The 20617-nt window shown below is 37.3% G+C and overlaps 1 long non-coding RNA gene across 1 annotated transcript; it reads left to right on the top strand.

Moving 5' to 3' along the window:
- Positions 1-10769: 10769 nt before the first annotated feature.
- Positions 10770-18290, top strand: LOC137041262 (uncharacterized). Its single transcript, XR_010898071.1, has 3 exons — positions 10770-10853; positions 17230-17352; positions 18244-18290. It is a non-coding gene; the product is annotated as an uncharacterized lncRNA (long non-coding RNA).
- The last annotated feature ends 2327 nt before the right edge of the window (positions 18291-20617 follow it).

The raw sequence follows: 20617 nt of genomic DNA, 5'->3' as shown, positions 1-20617 counted from the left end.
AACTAGCCCATGATTTACTCACCCTCAAGCCATTCTAGGTGTATATGACACAAATCAAATCGGATTTATATATATAAAGAGTATATATACAGTGCCCTCCATAATTATTGGCACCCCTGTTTAATATGTGGTCGTGGACTTCTAAAAATTCTCCCTTTTTTTAAAACAACATAGAACCCAAATGCAAAAATATAGAAAAATCTAACTTTTCATTTAAGCACATAACGTTGGTGGTAAAAAAAAATTACACATTTATGAAAAAAAAAAAAAAAACTTGAAATCATGTGTCCCACAATTATTGGCACCCCTAACAATTCCTCTGAAAAATGTAATTTATTTTTTTCTAAATATATTTTTCTGTAGTTGCTAAAGTTGGTTAGGGTATCTAGGAAATTTTAATTAGTAAATAATGAGTTCCTGCTTCCCTGGGGTATAAATATGATGTGACACAGAGGCCTTATTCTCTTACCCATTTGTCAACATGGCAAAGACAAGAAAACACACCATTCAAGAAAGGCAGATGTGTGTCGACCTTCATAAGTCAGGCAATGGCTACAAGAAAATAGCCACTCGCCTTAACTTTTACATTTCTACATTTCTAAACTTTCTACATTTACATTTAATCATTTAGCAGACGCTTTTATCCAAAGCGACTTACAAAAAAGGGGAGAGCAATAGAAGCAACGAAACAAACAAGGCCAACAACCTGTAAGAGCTGTAAGAAGTCTCAATTAATTAGCACAGTACACAGGTTTTTTTTTATTTATTTTTTTTATAGCCATCTACAATAGCCACCTACAACAAAAACTCACGTAAGCAAAATGCCGAACACTGGATTTTGATAGCCATGATAACAACCCATTAGGACTAAGGCTGTTGGCCCAACTGTTGTCGTTAATGCAGATTCAGTGGCCCAATGGGTTGGTTTTGTATGGCATTCTAGCTAAACGCGCAGCAATAGCCATCTACAACAAAAACTCACGTACGCAAAATACAGTACACCGGATTATGATAGCTATAACTATGTAACACACCCGCCTAAAGGCACAACTCCGGATGAGAGACGTAGATATGATCCGGGAGTGTGCGTTTTTTCCCCCGTATCTATAGTCAGAGGAATCATTAAAAAGTTTAAAACAACTAAACAGTGACAAACAAGGCTGGAAGAGGTCCCAAGTTTATCTTGCCACAACACATAGTGAGGAAGATGGTAAGAGAAGTAAAAAAATGTCCTAAGCTCAATGTCACAGAATTGCATCAAAGAGTAGAATCTTGGGGTCACAAAGTCTTCAAAACAACCATCAGACGGTCTCTACATGCCAACAAGCTGTTTGGGAGGCATGTAAGGAAAAAGCCTTTTCTCCCTAACACTCATAAGCGTAAACGTCTGGAGTTTGCTAAGCGGTACTGGGACATCAACTGGGATTGTGTGCTTTGGTCAGATTAGAGACTAAGATTGAGCTTTTTGGCAACAGACACTCTAAGTGGGTCTGGCGTAAAACAAAAAATTAGTATGCCGAAAAGCACCTCATGCCCACTGTGAAGTATGGTGGAGGATCTGTGATGCTGTGGGCCTGTTTCTTTTCCAAAGGCCCTGGGAACCTTGTTAGGTTGCATGGCATTATGAATGCTTTGAACTACCAGGACAATTTAAATAAAAACCTGATGGCCTCTGCCAGAAAGCTGAAGATGGGTCGTCATCATGGATCATTATCCTGATCCAAAACATGTGGCAAAATCTACACAAAAATGGTTCAGCAGTCACAAACTCAAGGTCCTCCCATGGCCATCTTATTACCCAGACCTCAACCCAATCGAAAACCTGTGGGGTGAGCTTAAGAAGACGACCCAGGACACTATGATCTAGAAAGATTGTGCAAAGAAGAATAGTCAAAGATCCCTCTCTCTGTGTTCTCCAATCTTGTGAAATGTTATAGGAGAAGATTAAGTGATCTCTTGTTGGCAAAAGGGGGTGGAACAAAGTATTAACATCAGGGGTGCCAATAATTGTGGGACACATGATTTCAAGGTTTTTTTTTCTTTCCAAATCTGTGATTTTTTTTACCACCAAAGTGATGTACTTAAAGCTACACTGTGTGATATTTTCCCCCATCTAGCGGTGAAAAGGTATATGACCATCCAGTGAATAATAGTTTCTGTTCCTCTCAATTCCAATTTCATTTTAACTCCTACGGTGGCCTATTTAGTCAAAGCTTATGGCTTCCAGTTCGACCTCTTCGGTGAGTGTTGCTTCAAGTGATGAGGTTACTTTTGAAAACTATTATAATTTGCAGTTATTTAATTTGCCAAATGAGCTATGATCAAATTAATCTATGTAAAATGAATAATAGTTTTACGTTTTCGTTATTTTTTTTACCATTTCATTGCTAACATCAGCTATCAGGTTCCCAGACGAATGCAAGCTAATCTTAGTAATGTAACTTTTATCAGTGCTATCGTTATTCTGTATATTGTACAACATCACTAGCGTAAGGCAAACAAATTATAGTGCAATTAAAATATTAATCTCATGTTATCCGTCATAGAACACGGATTTGTGTTGTACTTTTTCATCATTGACGCGAGGAAAACTATCCTAGACGTCGTTCTAGTGTTATGCACAGCACACTATGATATAATTAGCCAAGCAACAATAAAACTTCCAATATACACAAATAGGCTGAATTAATATTACCTTTCGAGAAGAAAGCAGGCAACGTTGGCGTTCTTTTTAAAATCGTTGCTCCTCATGAGCTCTTTCCATCTTGGAAAGGCCACTCCAATATTTACTTTTGTCTTGTTGATTTGCCCGATGCATTGCCGTCTTAATTCTCTGTTCCGCTTCCCTGACGACTCTGGCAAATATCCTCGAGAATAAGAGTGATCCTCCATCATCATATAGCAGCCTCAAGCAATCCTCCTCTTCACATTCGACACGGTGCCATCGAGTGTAAAAACGCGAAAAGCGAAGCTTGAATGGAGGGTATGTCCCTCTTTGGCAAATGTACTTTCAAGATGAAGGAGCAACATGGCGACCGCCATCCGAACCCCTCACCCGTATGTATTTTCAATGGTATATTATAAAATTACGAGAATACTTTATTACTTGAAAGAAGTAAATATACATTAATGAACATATATATTTTTGAAAGCTCTATGTTTTTTTTAAGCTAAGAATAAACTAAAAAAAGTTACACAGTGTAGCTTTAAACGCAAGGTAGGATTTTCCTCTTTTTTTGCATTTTGGTTCTATGTTGTTTTAAAAAAAAGGAGAATTTTTAGAAGTCCACAACCACATCTTAAACAGGGGTGCCAAAAATTGTGGAGGGCACTGTGTATATATATATATAAAGCTTTATAATGGCAGTGACTTCTTGTTTCATTTCTGAAGTCTGAATAAAATTGCATCTATCCATCATATAACTGCTTCACGTGGGTCTGGGGTTTTAATGGAGACCTTCTGGAGCAAAGTGATGCATTTGTGTAATACAAATATCCATATTTAAAACTTTATAGACTAAAATTAACCTCCGGTGGATCGCCATATGCATCGATTTACGGCGTAAGAGTAACTCTTGACCCTCGAACCCTTGACGCATGCATATTGATGAACGCAGAACCACAGAGGATAGAGCAAAACAAAACACTGGTCATGAATTAGAAGTCTAAAATCAGAATTTTAAAGGGGTGGTTCCATGCTTTTTTTTTTTTCTAGGCTTGGTTGTGTTTATGGGGCGCAGTATAACATGTCTTAATACTTTTTTTTTTTTAAAATGCTGTATTTTTATTATATTTGACCTTTATTCCACACCGCTGTCTCTACTGTGCTTTGAACGGTTCATTTGCTTCCTGCTTCTATGAAGCCCATCCCTCCGAAAAACACAATGGTCTTAGATTGGTTAGAAATGTAGTTTCATGTATTTGTATTGGCTGAAGTGCCAAGCAGAGGTTGTCCAGAAACGCCATGCCCCTTACCATTACGGGCAGAAATCACAGTGTTTATGTTAATAGCAAGGGTTTGTGATGTCACCAACCCAGGAAGAAGCTCATTGTAGTCCAAACCGGCCGTTTTTTGTAGGCAATAAACTGCCATAATTTTAAAAGACAATATCTCCGTTTGCATCGAACTTTCAGCGGTGTAACTTTGCAGATACTGTTTATGCTCAAGCAGCAACATTACACACTAACTAAAGTTAAAAAAGTAAAATCACATGCAACCACCCCTTTAAAAATAAATGGCAGAGGATTTTGATATAAGAGAAAAGGGGCTTGAGTTTGTTGCCCAGACTAATCTATGAGAGTAATCAAAGCTTGCAATGCTTGTTCATCGCTTCAGGGGTTACTCTTTTGCCGTAAGTCGACTTGAGTATCACTGACTGCCAAAAGTTATTTTAGTCTATAAAGTTTTAAATATGGATATTTTACTTACACAAACACACCCCACTTTGGTTCAAAGGCCTTTATTAACTCCCCGGAGCCACATGGAGCAGTTATATGATGGACAGATGTACTTTAATGAACTTCAAAAGTTAAACAACAAGTCACTGCAATTATAAAGCTTGGAAGAGCCAGGACATTTTTAATATAACTCTGATTTTATTCATCTGAAAGAAGAATGTCATATACATATTGAGGGTGAAAAAAAAAGAAATGCAGTAAAAAACTACTCAAAATGGATTTGTTAAGCATAGCAGGCTTCGTTCCTTCACTTAAAGTAGATGAACAATGATAAATGGTATATGGCTTCACACTGAAGCAATAACTTCCATACAAGTATACAGTCAATGTACTCAAGCCCCAGAGCACAGTCAGATTCATCAATAAAACATAATGTTTCCATTAAGGGTTACTGTTTTTGCCTCTGGGAGAGAGCAACACTATTATAAAACAAAACAAATATTTATGCTGTTAGTTTGGCCATGTTTCAATATTGACTTTTTTGGGGGGGGTATCGTGGACATTCTCAAATGACCAGAAACAAAATATCTCTAGGTTTTTTGTACAGATAGCAACACTTTTATACATTTATACACAAGTAGCTCAATACAAGGTCTATATATTCTAATTATATGTAAATGAATATGCTACATTTTATGAAGAATTATATTTAACAAAATACACATTTTCTAAAAACATTAGTTTAATTTATTTGCCTTACTATAAACTCTTTTTTATAAGCTGAAACAAATAAATCTGGAAGATTCTTCAATAATGGCAAGAAAATGATCTTATAGATAATTGGTCTTGAAGTAGTTTGGGACAGTGACCAGAATATCTGACCGGTGAATGCATGGTCAATTACGCCCTCTAGTGGAGTCATCTGCAGTTTCATCTCCACACAAACATTTTGAATTTTAGGGACTCTCCCCATACATAGACCATAACTCATTTTTTTCTACCCTACAAACTTTACATTCTATCCCCTAACTCTTTAACTCTTAAATATAACCTTTACAGAAAAAAAAAGAGAACTTCAATTAATATGCTTTATAAACCGTTTTCCTCATGGGGACCGAATCATCAACATAATCATCAAAACAGTTCAGGTTTTAGGACATAAAATGCAAGTCATATTTTTTTCTGTTATATGCGCATGGAATATGAAGTATGTACAAAGTCATCTATCTATCTATCTATCTATCTATCTATCTATCTATCTATCTATCTATCTATCTATCTATCTATCTATCTATCTATCTATCTATCTATCTATCTATCTATCTATCTATCTATCTATCTATCTATCTATCTATCTATCTGAATTACAAATTCAACATATACAACACTCACCTAAAGAATTATTAGGAACACCTGTTCAATTTCCCATTAATGCAATTATCTAATCAGCCATCACATGGCAGTTGCTTCAATGCATTTAGGGGTGTGGTCCTGGTCAAGACAATCTCCTGAACTCCAAACTGAATGTCAGAATGGGAAAGAAAGGTGATTTAAGCAATTTGAGTGTGGCATGGTTGTTGGTGCCAGAAGGGCCGTTCAGAGTATTTCACAATCTGCTCCATAACCACTCGTGACAACCGAGGTATGCAGCAAAGCATTTGTGAAGCCACAACATGCACAACCCCGAGGTTGATGGGCTACAACAGCAGAAGACCCCAGCGGGGACTACTCATCTCCACTACAAATAGGAAAATGAGGCTACAATTTGCACAAGCTTACCAAAATTGGACAGTTAAAGACTAGAAAAATGTTGCCTGGTCTGATGAGTCTTGATTTCTGTTGAGACACCACTCTGTTACCACTGTGCAGGCTTCTGGTGGTGGTGGTGTAATGGTGTGGGGGAGTTTTTCTTAGCACACTTTAGGCCCCTTTTGGACATATTTTAAATGCCACAGCCTACCTGAGCATTGTTTCTAATCATGTCCATCCCTTTATGACCACCATGTACCCATCCTCTGATGACTACTTCCAGCGGGATAATGCACCACAAATGTCACAAAGCTCGAATCATTTCAAATTGGTTTCTTGAACATGACAATGAATTCACTGTACTAAAATGGCCCTCACAGTCACCAGATCTCAACCCAATAGAGCATCTTTGGGATGTGGTGGAACGGGATCTTCGGGCCCTGGATGTGCATCCCACAAATTTCCATCAACTGAAAGATGCTATCCTATCAATATGGGCTAACATTTCTAAAGAATGCTTTCAGCACCTTGTTGAATCAATGCCACGTAGAATTAAGGCAGCTCTGAAGGCGAAAGGGGGTCAAACACAGTATTAGTATGGTGCTTCCTAATAATCCTTTAGGTGAGTGTATGAAAGAGAACAACATTTAGACATTTATTTGAAGATTTTTACATTCCACCTTAATGCATTTTAATTTAGCATAGAGCTGTTTACTGGAGTCTTTAAAACAACATTTTTTTTAAATAGTTTCCTATTTTATTTTTATTGAAAATTGTATTGATTGAATAACTTCTCCTCTCTTTCTGCTGACTTTTCTACCCTGCTGATAATGAATCTGTTATAAAAACATGTTTGGAGATTATACACCTCATAAAGTTATGCAATTTGTGTATAATCATTCATAAAATTCTAACATAGGAGAGATTATAAAATAAGAAAGAAATTAAAGCTGTGTCTAATTTTGTTAAATTTCGAAGGCTGCGTCCTCCGGAGGACACGTCCTGTGTAGGGTGCAGTATACAGATAGCCTGACAAGCCAGACCCACATCAAGATGTTTGGTCTTGAAACTCCCCATTGACAGGGCTCAATCCGAGGGGTGGGATAAACGGTTGTCTTTCAAACACCCTCTGCACAGCGTGGCATGCACGCAATTGGATAGCGCTTCAACCAACTAGAGCAACAAAGGTGAAGAAGAGCTCGTTGACAGATAAAACTTTCCCCGTATCCGGTCAGCAAAACTCCGAACACATCTTCCCTTTTGAAGAATGACTTCAGTGCCGTTCTTTGTTCTTTTCCCAGAGAAAAGCTTAACTCCAAGTCTTCCAGAGTCGCGGTTAAAGCTGATTCGAAAGAGCGCCGTTCGGCAGTTTCTGTGTTTACTAGTAGCACGCAAGCGCAACTCAGCCGTCATTATGTTAAGCCTCGCCCACCGACACTATACACGATGTGATGGGCCTGACCAGAGTTTGGCTTTTACAGCTCAGAAGTGCATTGAGAGTTGCTAGACGATACTCGCGGCAGACTAGATTTGCTGCCGCTAGGGTGCGTCTAGATTTCTAGGCTAGTATACGGAGTGTCCTCAGTCAGAATTAAACGAGACATCCTTTGTAGGACACACAGGCAGGAAGAATCACATTGTTATGCCAACACGTTCAGCCTCGTTGCGCTCTCAGGACAGTTATATGAATGAAACTTATTCATAACTTGAAAATGCCTAAGAAATGTTTCTTGTCTTGACAGCAATGTACTGTTATAAACGTTTAAAAAGCACTAAACACTTGTGATCCTGTTTACCACAACTATCAGTTTCAGGTAGCCTACAGCTTAAAAAACTAAAACAAGCTTAAAACTAATAACATTTAAACACCACATCAACGCTTGCATGATGTATATCTGGTGGTGGTGCCGCTTTTTTATTAAAAAAAGATATGACGGTTGTTAACCATGGTGAAGGCTACACCTCATGCACACTCCGAATTCCTATAACAGAAGGGCGCATTCGTATGGAGGACCAAATTACTCAAAATGAAATAATTAAATAAATAATGAAATCAATTAAACAACATTTAAATATACCAGTTTATTCTGAAATATTAAATAATTAATTAAATTATTAATTTATTAATTTAATAATTTAATAATTTATTTAATTAAATGAATTAAATAATTACATAAAAAAATGTATCTATTTTTTTTGTAAAATTACATGAAATTGTTTAATATATTTCACAATTACCTCTTCCACACACACACTATTGTTATGTTTAAAAATCTATTTTTTCATTATTTAATGTGCTTTTTCAAAAAGCCGTTACCAAAAGCGCAATTCAAACTGCCTGCTGTTGATTGGCATTTGTGAAATGTCCTCTATTATTATGAAAAAAAATCTTTGGCAAAATCGTTCTTTGGAAATGCATTATTCGTCAAATGGGTATCATTCGTAAATGCAGCATATTATTATGAAAAACGGCTTTTAGAAAAAGCACTTTTAACAGGCTAATGAAAAAAAAATATTTTTAAACATAACAATAGTTTGTGTGGAAGAGGTAATTGTGAAATATTTTAAACAATAAGTGTTTTCATGTAAATTTACTAAATAAATAGATACATTTATTTATGTAATATTTAATTAAATTAATTATTTAAATATTAAATTAATAAATTAACTATTTAATTAATTATTTCAGAATAAACTGGTACATTTAAATTGTTGTTTTATTTAATTATTTATTTATTTAATTATTTCATTTTGAGTAATTTGGTCCTCCATACAAACGAGACAGCTCAAGTATTGAAATCACCAGTAGGCGGCAGCGATTCACTGTTTTAATGATGGGCCACTTAAATCGTTCATTCATCCAATTCATTCAGAAGTCAGATTAATTTAGGAAGAAAACAAACACCGATGTAAATACTTTTGTCATTGATAATTGCAGACACTATTGAAAAATTTACTAGTAAAACAGACGGCTGCTTTGGTGATAGAAGTTATATACATTGCAATGAATTAGCTAGCTGAAATATATGTGGTGTGTAGCTATTACACAATTTTCTCTCATACCTCATTCTCAGCACATGCTTTTTTTTCTTTTTCTTTATTTGCATCCCTCTCTGGCCAGCAGTTAAATATAGTCCACTCATTTTTGGCGCTAACGTTTTGCCAGTGTGCTCTGTGCTGTGTTCCCACACTTGTTGTTTTGGTGAAAGAAAGTGCGATTTTCCAAATGTCCAATCAGATTAGACAACCACTGGATTCCCACAAAGGGCCTACAAATAAACTATACATTTAACAATTTAAAATAACTTTTCTATTTTAATATATTTTAAAATGCAATTTATTTGTGATTCAAAGCTGAATTTTCAGCTGAATTATTCCAGTCTTCAGTGTCACATAGTTCAGAAATCATTGTAATATGATGATTTGCTCCTCAAGAATCATTATCAATGTTGAAAACTGTTTTTTCCCCTTCAGGATTATTAAATTAATAAAGTTCAAAAGAACAGCATTATTATCTGAAATATAAAGCTTTTGCAACTTTATAAATGTCTATAATGTCACTTAATTAATTTTGAAGGCATCCTTGCTGAATAAATGTATTCCTTTCTTTGTTTACCCACCCCCTAGCCCTGGTAGTACACTGTTACAAAAGCTTTCTATTTCAGATAGGCTACTGTTTTTTTGTGTGCGTTTTTTTTATTTTTTTTTTTACTTTCTATTAATTAAATAATCCTAAAAGTGTTTTCAACATTGATAATAATCATATATGTTTGTTGAGGAGCAAATAATCATAATGATTTCTGAAGGCTCATGTGACACTGAAGCCTGGACTGGAGTAATGATGCTAAAAACACAACTATATTCAAATAGAAAACAGTAACTTTACATTTTAATAATATTTCACAATACAGTCAACATTACTTTTTTTTATTTTTAATAACATAAATGCAGCTTTGGTGAGTAGAACATACTTATTTCAAAAACAATCAAAATAGTCGTTTCCAAAATTGTGTGTGTACCTACAGCAATCTCAGGGCTGTCTTCTTTTAGACATTTGGATAGTATGCTCTCTTCCCCTTCTCATGTGGTGCTGAATAGATTTCAGCAGTAAAGAGAGAAAGCATCAAAATGATCAAGTGACGTGTCTACTCTATTTTTTTTACAGTCGGTCTACTCACGTGCAGCCCGGTTGTTGTCAAGTAAAGTCGTTCCCGGGGATCAATACCTATGATCAATACCCACTAATAAACGGTTCCATTTTAATTTCTCTTTGACTCTTTTATATTTTTCCGCGGCCGCGGTACTTTATAATTGTAGCCCATAAAAATGCAACCCGCCGGAGCTCTGTAACTTTTCCCGCGACTCCTTTTTTAAAATAGGTTGGGCGTTACCAATCGGTTCCATGAAGGGGGAGTATTTTTTGACTGATTTATTATGACAAACTCATATTTGATTAGGAACAAAATTATTGTTGCAAAACGAGTTCTACTTATTTTTCATTTGATCTAACAGTTACTATGATTTTCATGTTATTTTTTTATTTTTATTTTTTTTATTTTATTTTTTGGGGGGGGGGGATCTCCCCCTATTACTTATGGTCACACGCTATTCACTCGTTATCACACATCTTCTGTTTGAGCTCACAGGAAAAATTGCATGACTGTGAGAAAATGTGTTGATTGTATGACCAAAAAACAGATTTTCAGGTAAGAAAGTAAAAATTTTCATCAAGATTATGTTTTTCCTAGCAAGCAGTCGACATGTAGGCCTACGTACAAATATTTAACTTACATGACCTGAAGTATAGCTATTTCTAGTGTATTTTGATGCTTTCCATTTATCCTGACTTCAAAACCACATGCTAAAACAGTTAGCTAAGTTATGGTTGTTTGGGGTGGGGTGGCAGATTATTAAAAATGTTGATTTGAGTCCAGTTATTAATAAAAGTGTTATAGAGGGAATGTGTTATAGACACATTCTATTCCATTTTAGACACATCCAGACACATTTTATTCCCTCTATAAAAGTGTTATAGAGGGAATGCACGTGAGGTCAGCTGGAGTGACTGAGGCCCCGTCCCAAGCCTGCAGTCTCCCTCTCATTTACTGAAGCTTTCGCGCCTCGATCGCCCCCCGGTGACCGGTCCCAGTATAGCCGCCCCTCAGTGTTTTCTAATGGACGTGAGGCAAACTAAATAATTAAAATTACACTTCAAAAATGTTTCCCCAAAGTTAGTTTATGTCACTGAAGGCAGTTATCATCACGATGATTTCATTTCAGGTGTTCGTTTTAAAAATAAGTTTACTTTGAGTTAGTTATTTGATGCTATAAAAACGGTGGGTGTGACGTCATGATTGACAGCTGAGACTGACGGCTTCTCTGAGTGAAGTTGTCACTGAGGCACTAACAGACTTTTTTCGAAATTTTTGGGAGCAGATTAGAGCTTTAGCTTTAATTTCTACATTTCCATAACTGTTTATTTCACACCAACATAATTAATTGTTTTGCATCTGCGAGAGTGTGGGCAGGCTTTTGATATCGCGACTGTACTTCCTGCTCTACTTCCTGCGCTCTACTGCGCAACTCCGGTCCCGAAATCGCTACTGCGCAGACTCGGTCCCAAGATGTCCGCGCCGTGCAAGGGCGCCTGAAAGCTTCAAATCTGCCAAGCGGAAACGGATGATGTCGAGTCGTCCATATTTTTTTACGGTCTATGCCCCGTCCACATGGAGACGCGTTTAGCTGTATACGTATACATTTTGTACCGTATCAGCGTTTCGTCCACACGGATCCGGCGTTTTAGAAACATGCATCCGATATTTTTCGAAACCTGGTCCCAAAGTGGGTAAATCTGAAAACGATCATCTTCCGTTTTCGTGTACAGCGAATCCGTATATTTTCTGAAACGGTGATGTCATCAAGCACAGTGAAAGAGTTAAAGGGATACAACTACGGGCACTGGGCATGCGCACATCAATATTGCGTCATTTAATTAACGTATCTGCATTATTGTAAGGGTATGTTTTGGGTTGGGGTAGTTGTAGGCATTAATAAAACACATCTGTTAAGTAGCAAATGTATTTATTGTTATTTTATTGTGAGATTTTGCCTCACCTCCGACCGCTGCTATACCCCTGCTAGCCACAACTCTTTTTCTCCATTTTTAGTGTATTTCTGTGGCAGAATTAAGAAAAATTAAGAAAGTGGCATGCAAACTACATCGTTTTTAGTCCGTTTTTGTAATCTTGTGTGGACGCAAATATTTCTTGAAACAAGGAAAAAAAAGATCGGATTGGGAAAGCGCTGGCTACGTGTGGACAGGGCCTGAGATTACGCCCTACTGAGTGGCAAAAAGCCTGAGAGGCAGCACTGGTTTACAGTGTAAATGCAGTGGAAACCACACAAAACCAGGCCCGGTGCCAGAGGGGGGTAGGGGGAGGCTTGTCCACGGACCCCATGGACATCGCAGTTCCGAGCTTGAGACGGACTTGATAATAGCATGTAATTTTCTCACTCAAACCTGTTGCTGCTTCCACTTTTTGAGGGAAAAGCTGCCCATAACTGCATGTCTAGGATATGTAATCCTCTGTAGGAATTCGTAATAATAGCCTATTATTAGCGAAAAGGAGCTAGCAAAAGATCCAGTGTGTATCTGTATTTGCACTTATCAAATTATTACATTTCCAACGTGTTTTCGCTTCGGTGAGTAATGTAGCCAATCACAGACATGTTTGTAGATTTCTACAACGCAGTTGGCCAATCAGGTGTTGAATTTGGAATCCACTCACCGCTCGAGTGTTTGTCCATGTGCTGAGTTCAGTTAAAACGTGCGTCTCTTTATGTGCAGACATTGTAAAAATAAGACACTCATTGTATACCAGCTTCACTGATCAATATAACTTTATGAGATTGCATTTATTGAATGAGTGACAGCTTTTAGTGATTATAAAGTATATTACCACATACACGCTTCAATACACTGACCCATCTGCATGTATATGTGGGATTCACTCGAAAAATGTGATGAATGAGTTATAAATCAGTTGAAATCAGGGTAATAAAACGGCAGGAAAACACGATTCCTGGCTGTAAGGACCACTGATCGAGCCCAACCTTTCTTTTTAACTGATAATCGTTTGCTCTATTCGCCATGTCATGCAGTAGCTCTTCTGCCACCCAGCCCCGTCGAGAAAGTGATGTCGATGCATATTCTCTATTGGAGAGAAGTGGAGCTGGACGTCATTTGACTATGCAGTGAACATGCTCCATGAACCACGTGACCGCACCGACTGAGCCTTTGTTCCATATCAAATGCAGGGTTGCCAATTTTGTGAGATTATTTACTTGGGCAGAGTGAGAGCGTGAGACAGAGCCTGAAAACGTATGTCTTGGAGAGTGGCCTCCCTTCGAAAACCTTAGTTATTAGAGACACCGGTGGCCATTAAGTGAACTGCAGCCAGCATGTAAGCGCACACGTAATGCCCCGATTTTCACTCACTGACAGGTTTTGCGAAATCGCCAACAAATGCCCGAGATCATAGGCAAATCACGCGAGTGACAATCACGCAGTGTGAATGATCAAAGACGCAATCTGAGAGAATCGCCGACAAGTTGCAGACGCCTGTGAGATATTCGCAAAATCCAGCTGTGTAAAATGTGTTCTGACTGAAAAATAATTTGGGTTATAGACCAGAATATCAATATTTCAATATATATTTACAGTTATATCAAACATAAACAAATCACAAACATTTGCTTGACCAGCCACAACAGCAGCACATTGCAAAATGATTTATTTATTTACCTCAAACTCTCTTTGCAGAACACAATCCGTGCTTGTGTCTCACCAACCATTTCCTCGTGTCTCCCCAGCCATTTCCTTCTCCATAATCTTATTTTCTTTTTCTCCTTTTCGCTACAAATCAGCTACAGACAATTTGGATCACAAGCTTTCTGCAGTTGATATATATTTTTTATATTCACTCTTGCACGAGAACTCCAGTCTTACGCGTGATCTTGCATTGTTTCCTTGTCACTTCTCGCGTGTGTTTGTTTGTGAAATGTAGTTTGCGGACAGGACATAGTTGTTGCCGATTCTTACTCTTGTACAGTCATGCAATGTAAAACAACCTGTTTCTGATCCATCGTGCAGTGTGAACACAGCAGCAACTGAATGCTACCCCAGATAGTCATGCAGTATGAAAGGGAATCGATACAGCGAGTTAGAAAATCATGCAGTCAGAATTCGGAGTAAAAGAGCCTGAATGTGATTCAAGGCTCTGATATACTCACAGCAAAGTTATTTTTCGTTCTTTGCTTAAAAGAAAAAAAAAAGTTAGAAATGCAATAGAAAATTAGCGAACATCATGACACCGTCCATGCTGCTAAAAGGGACATTTAGATGAATATGTAAATATGTGCTGCACACTTTCCTCTCAATAACAAAATAAACATACAAAAATGACAACGCTGTGAAAACAGAAGCCATTAAGAACGCATATGATCATAGCAATGTGGATATGTTTGCACCAGCTCTGTGAATCACCGGCCTCATGTTGACAGAGGTTATCAAAATTACACTGTTATGATAGTTTGATTATAAAGTAGGCTATTTGAGACTATCTGGATATGAATGTGTGAGACAATAGTTTAAACTACAAACTTGTGGACAAATTTTGATGTTGGCTTTAGAAAACCTAGCCAGAAAGTTTGAAGTAGTTTAAAAAAGCTTGATGTTTAAAATAGTTTTAAAGTTTAAAGGTTTTAAGTTTAAAGTACTGGTAGTTTAAAAAGCTTGAAGTAGCCTATGAAGGCCAGTGTCAGACACTCAGACAGAAAAAAAAATTATTGTAGATTCTTATCCATTTGAATAAGAATTGGATTCCTGTGGGGTTTTAATGGCATTGCTACACAGTTGCTAGTATGGTCTGGGTGGTTGCTAGGGTGTTGCTATGCAGTGTCTAGTACATATTATAACATTGCTAGCATGTTTCAGACAGATACCATGCTAGGTGATATATAGAAAATATCAATGACGTATATGTTTTTTGGACAGGCCAATTTTAAAATGCAAAAAAAATATATAATATCTATTCCAATTGATCAAACATTAAGAATCTTGTGTACACATACATTCATATTAAAATTTAAATTAAGTGATTTTTGTGGGGGTTTTTTTCTACTAGATAAATGGCTCTTCAATTAAAACAGTATTCCATGGTAAAATAGAGACATGGAAAAGTTCAAAATAGATTTTTTTTTTTTTTGAAGATATTTATTGCCCTCTGATGGCAGTAAAAAAGAGAAACTGATGTAATGCCCAGTTATGACCACTAGGTTTCTATATAACTATATAAAGTGGCTTATAAATTCTTTAGTGTTTTTAGACATAAATACTTATTTGTATTAAAGCTACACTGTGTGATATTTTCCCCCATCTAGTGGTGAAAAGGTATATGACCATCCAGTGAATAATAGTTTCTCTTCCTCTCAATTTCGATTTTGTTTCAACTCCTACGGTGGCCGATTTAGTCATGGCTTCCAGTTCGACCTCTTCGGTGAGTGTTGCTTCAAGTGATGAGGTTACTTTTGAAAACTATTATAATTTGCAGTTATTTAATTTGCCAAATGATCTATGATCAAATTAATCTATGTAAAATGAATAATAGTTTTACGTTTTCGTTATTTTTTTTTACCATTTCATTGCTAACATCAGCTTCCCAGACGAATGCAAGCTAATCTTAGTAAAGTAACTTTTATCAGTGCTATCGTTATTCTATATATTGTACGACATCACTAGCGTAAGGCAAACAAATTATAATGCAATTAAAATATTAATCTCATGTTATCCGTCAAAGTACACGGATTTATGTTATAAGGTAAACAATACTTTTTCATCATTGACACGAGGAAAACTATCCTAGACGTCGTTCAAGTGTTATGCACAGCACACCATGATATAATTAGCCAAGCAACAATAAAACTTCCAATATACACAAATAGGCTGAATTAATATTACCTCTCGAGAAGAAAGCAGGCAACGTTGGCGTTCTTTTTAAAATCGTTGCTCCTCATGAGCTCTTTCCATCTTGGAAAGGTCACTCCAATATTTACTTTTGTCTTGTTGATTTGCCCGTTGCGTTGCCGTCTTAATTCTCTTTTCCGCTTCCTTGGCAACTGATACATATCCCGCAATGTTACTATGTCCCCGACCCGAGTCGAATTCGGTAATCAATTCCGGGACGTGGTTGCTTTCACACAGAAGGCGACCCGGCAATGTTCCGGGAATATTGCGGGTCCGACGTGCAGTGTGAAAGGGGCTTAAGAGTGATCCTCCGTCATCATATAGCAGCCTCAAGCAATCCTCCTCTTCACATTGGACACAGTGCCATCGAGTGTAAAAACGCGAAAAGCGAAGCTTGAATTTACGGGTATGTCCCTCTTTGGCAAATGTACTTTCAAGATGAAGGAGCAACATGGGGACCGCCATCCAAACCCTCACCCGTATGTATTTTCAATGGTAAAATTACGAGAATACATTATTACTAGAAAGAAGTAAATACATTACTGAGCACATATATTTTTGAAAGAAGTGATTTTAGCTGAGAATTAACTAAAAAAGTTACGCAGTGTAGCTTTAAGCTGTGGATTTTGATTTATACTTAGACATTCTCAAAGACTACTTTTTGTCAAGGTTTACTTAATTTTTTATTTTGATGTTGATTTGAATGATTTTGCATTACTACATTAAAACCTGCGCACAGAGGAGAACATTTTGAACATATAACATCAAAATTCAATAAAAATGTAACAAAAATGAACAGGTATGTTTTATCACCGCATAATAGATCTGATTTGAACCTCTTCCCCAGTCAAGTATCCCATTTTGGCCGGGAAAGTCCCGTATACTTTCTCCTCCCGTATTAGTATTTTCCTTTTAAATATCCCGTAACCTGCGTTATTAAAAAAATTATAATACCGGAGGAAAAAAATCAATCTAAATATAAGTCATAATTTATGCTGTACAAACTGATTACAATTTATGTATATTTCCTACTTGTATATTTCCTACTTGTTATACAGGTAGGAAGAGCCTATTTTTTCCCGACCAGCAGCAGGAGTCAGATCTCATTCATCAGAGAGTGAAGCGCCGACAGACAAGATGATCGCGGAAGATTCAGTGAAAATGTAAACGTGGCTATTCAAGTGAGTTTGTCATTGTACTCTTGTGTTTTTAAGAATAGGCTAATGAACCCACAATTCAAGCAACACACCCCCGAATTGGCGCCAAGTCAAAACCGAAACTTAAATGTGCACGACCACACAGTTCATGCCTATGGAAGCATTCATTGAAACCATTCACTTTGCTGTGCTCCGTTATTAATGTCCGAGCGGATGTCTGCATGTTATTTCCGGTTAGATAGAATTAGTGATTTAAAAGCCCAGTCTGTGTTTCCGGTGTTGTCACACATCGATTAACCGTTGGGACAATTTCCTCACAGTCACATCCCTACTTTCAAGTTTTATTTAATGGCATAAAATAGGCTACATCAGTATTACCCCACTCAGGATTTTTTGGAAGCTGTTACATGTTTTAAAAAAGGTGGTTAAGTGGTGAAATGGGACTACAGAGGGGAGATTAAATGTCAGCACATCGAACAGGTAAACTCAGTCCGCTTTTACAACCTTATACTGCTCACAATTGTGCTCTTATAAACTAGTCTTACTGAAAAAGTGTGTTTTGAGATAAAAACAAATATTTTTCGGAAGCTTAGTGATGGTGATGTTTACGTTTATAGCTACCTTTAGCATACTTCTTCAAAAGTCATACAAGTAGTGACCATCTGTGATAATTATCTTGATGGACAAAACATGTAAGTCTTATAACTTTTGTTGATCACAGAGCTTGATTTTTGCAATAATCCAAAAGCCTATGGGAAATCGAGCGTATTGTTACAAACAGGTGACATGGAGAACTGATGAAAGTGTAAACAGAGTTTATTGAACAGAACCAGGATGTGAGCAGATGAAGTGAGTAATAGCAGGTTAAATCCAATGAGAATGATAACAATGATGATACTGTACGTCTTGTTGCAGGAACTCAGGAGATCAGGACAATGGAGCGACGGATCGATGGAGCCAGGAGACAGGAGGAAGAGACACTCGGGAGACAAGAAAAATAACAGGTAGGTAATGCAGGTAAGTCTGTAAAAGCAAGAAGTAGCATGAGCGTGCGCAAACGAGAACGGACAGTGACTGATGCTGCGTCCCAATTTGCCTACTTATACTACGTCCTAAAAGTATGTACTCTTTTTGTGAAGACAAAGTATATACTTTTGAGTGTGTAGCAGAAAAGTATGCAAGCTTCAGGACATACTACTTCTCTGTTGCTTAATTACGTGCATCCAGTCACCGTTTAACTGCCCTGTCAATCATCGTCAGATTCGTCACAGTTCAAATCCTCCACATTCAGATTAATCTCCTACGGTATGGGAGAGAAATGTAGCCGCACGTTGATCTGCCATTTGTTGGTCTTTAATGCAGAGACTGTCCTCATGTGTTAGCAGTTTAAATATAGGGATGCATTTAAAAGTTAATGGCCAAATGTGTCATTACAAAAGTTCACAATGCTGCTGCAGGTGAAATATAATGTGGACAACACTGAATAAATATATTTTTGTCAGGTTAAATATTGATAGTGGGTCACTCACTCAAACCCCTTTATCTAAACCTCTCTACTTAAAGGTCCACTGAAATCAAAATGTAAGTTTTTTAGCTTTTAGTATGACTGTGTTAGCCTTAAAGTCATGAATAAGCTGGTATGTTCCAAAACTATGAAAAAAATTGTATTTAGGAGATATAAGCATTCAACATTTACAGTCTCCCACTTCCTTTAAAACGAATCTCAGATTTTGGTGACATCATTTCTCATCAAATCTTCTGTCCAATCAAAATGCTCTCTAGAATCCAAAGCCCGCCCCCTTACACTTCTGAAGCTGCGGCTGAAATCGGTCAGTTGTTAACACACATTTTCTAATTTCTACATGGTGAAAGGCACATAACACACTATATATGTGATAGGAAACAATTCAGTGTAAATATGCTTTCATTTGAGGCGAATCAAGTCTGTTTTCACATTTCACATGCACTGCAGCAGCGCGCACACCCCAACGACTCTGGTCTAAATTTAGACTAGTAAGTTAAAGCGTCTAACGTTAGGTCTCTGTTCCATTCTACTGCAGGCAGCTCATATGGATTGACGTTTTTGATATCATCCAGCTCCTCTAAATACCTCTGCCTGGCGCTGGAAGCAATTTCTCCCTGTAGTTAACTATTTCTTTGTATCTTCCATTGTAAAATTTCTCCGTTTAAACGACATGATAATTCCTCGAGCCATCTTTCCTGCTCCGATCTCTGTATCGCTCTTACAGTGTTGCCCCTGGCAACCGATAGCGTCGGATCCCAAAATGGTGGACGGGCCAAAACACCGCCTAATTTGTCACGTAACGGCAAGCTACCATGACGTATGTCCTCATTCTCAATAGTGTCAGTTCTGGCAGGTCATGTTAGTCAATCTCGCATCAGCTGGCTGTCAGCTGATCACGTCCACCTATGTATATGTTCTAATTCCCCTTGAATCAGACTAAAATCTGCAGTACATCATGTTGGTTCTGTTCTGTTTACAAAAAATCGTATCACTATAGTGTGATGCACTGGTGATGCTTCGCTCTGCTTGCCACACCTAGGATTGATATTTTTCTTTGACGATTGATCCTCTTGAAAGTGTCGATAGCCTGATGATCTTTTACCCTGCCTACTGATTTAATTAACCATTTGCCACTTCATTGTACCTGTGAGTATTTACACCTGCATACACCAGCTTAAAGTTTGAGAAAAGAATGTTACTGATCAACCATGTTACCAGTAAAAAACTGTAGCACAGGCATAGTACATGTGGGTATCGTCACAGTGGTTATTTATGGTGGAAATTATTAGAAATAGGCCTACTGTAGTTCATAAAACAGTTTCTGTTCTAGACTCATTCTACCTATTTCAGATTTGTAGTGTTAGGTTTTGCCAACAGCAATAGCGCAATAGATGAATAAAGGGGGGAAACTGTCACTTGGTGGCAGAATACACACAGGAATTGATTCTGTTCTGTTATTGCCTGAAGGGAAGTCAAACTCCATTTGTCATAATGTCAAGTTGAGCACTAAAAATACACCACTTCAACATTGCACACCTGCAAAGTGACCCCTTTTAAATGTGTTAGATCATTTAGCTCATTATGTGAGACAGATGGAGAAGCCTTTGTGTTCAGCCTCGCAGGAGCCGTTCTCATATGCAGCCCATCTGAAACAACAGAGGGTGAGCTTGACTGTTCACAGCAGAGGTCACTAATTAAACCGTTTTCATATGTTGCAACTGGATTGTGTTTACATATAAATTACATATAAAATAAATTAAATAT

The sequence above is a fragment of the Pseudorasbora parva genome, chromosome 15, assembly GCF_024679245.1.
Source record: "Pseudorasbora parva isolate DD20220531a chromosome 15, ASM2467924v1, whole genome shotgun sequence".
Lineage (NCBI taxonomy): Eukaryota > Metazoa > Chordata > Actinopteri > Cypriniformes > Gobionidae > Pseudorasbora > Pseudorasbora parva.
This window is presented reverse-complemented; position numbering and strand designations above follow the sequence as displayed.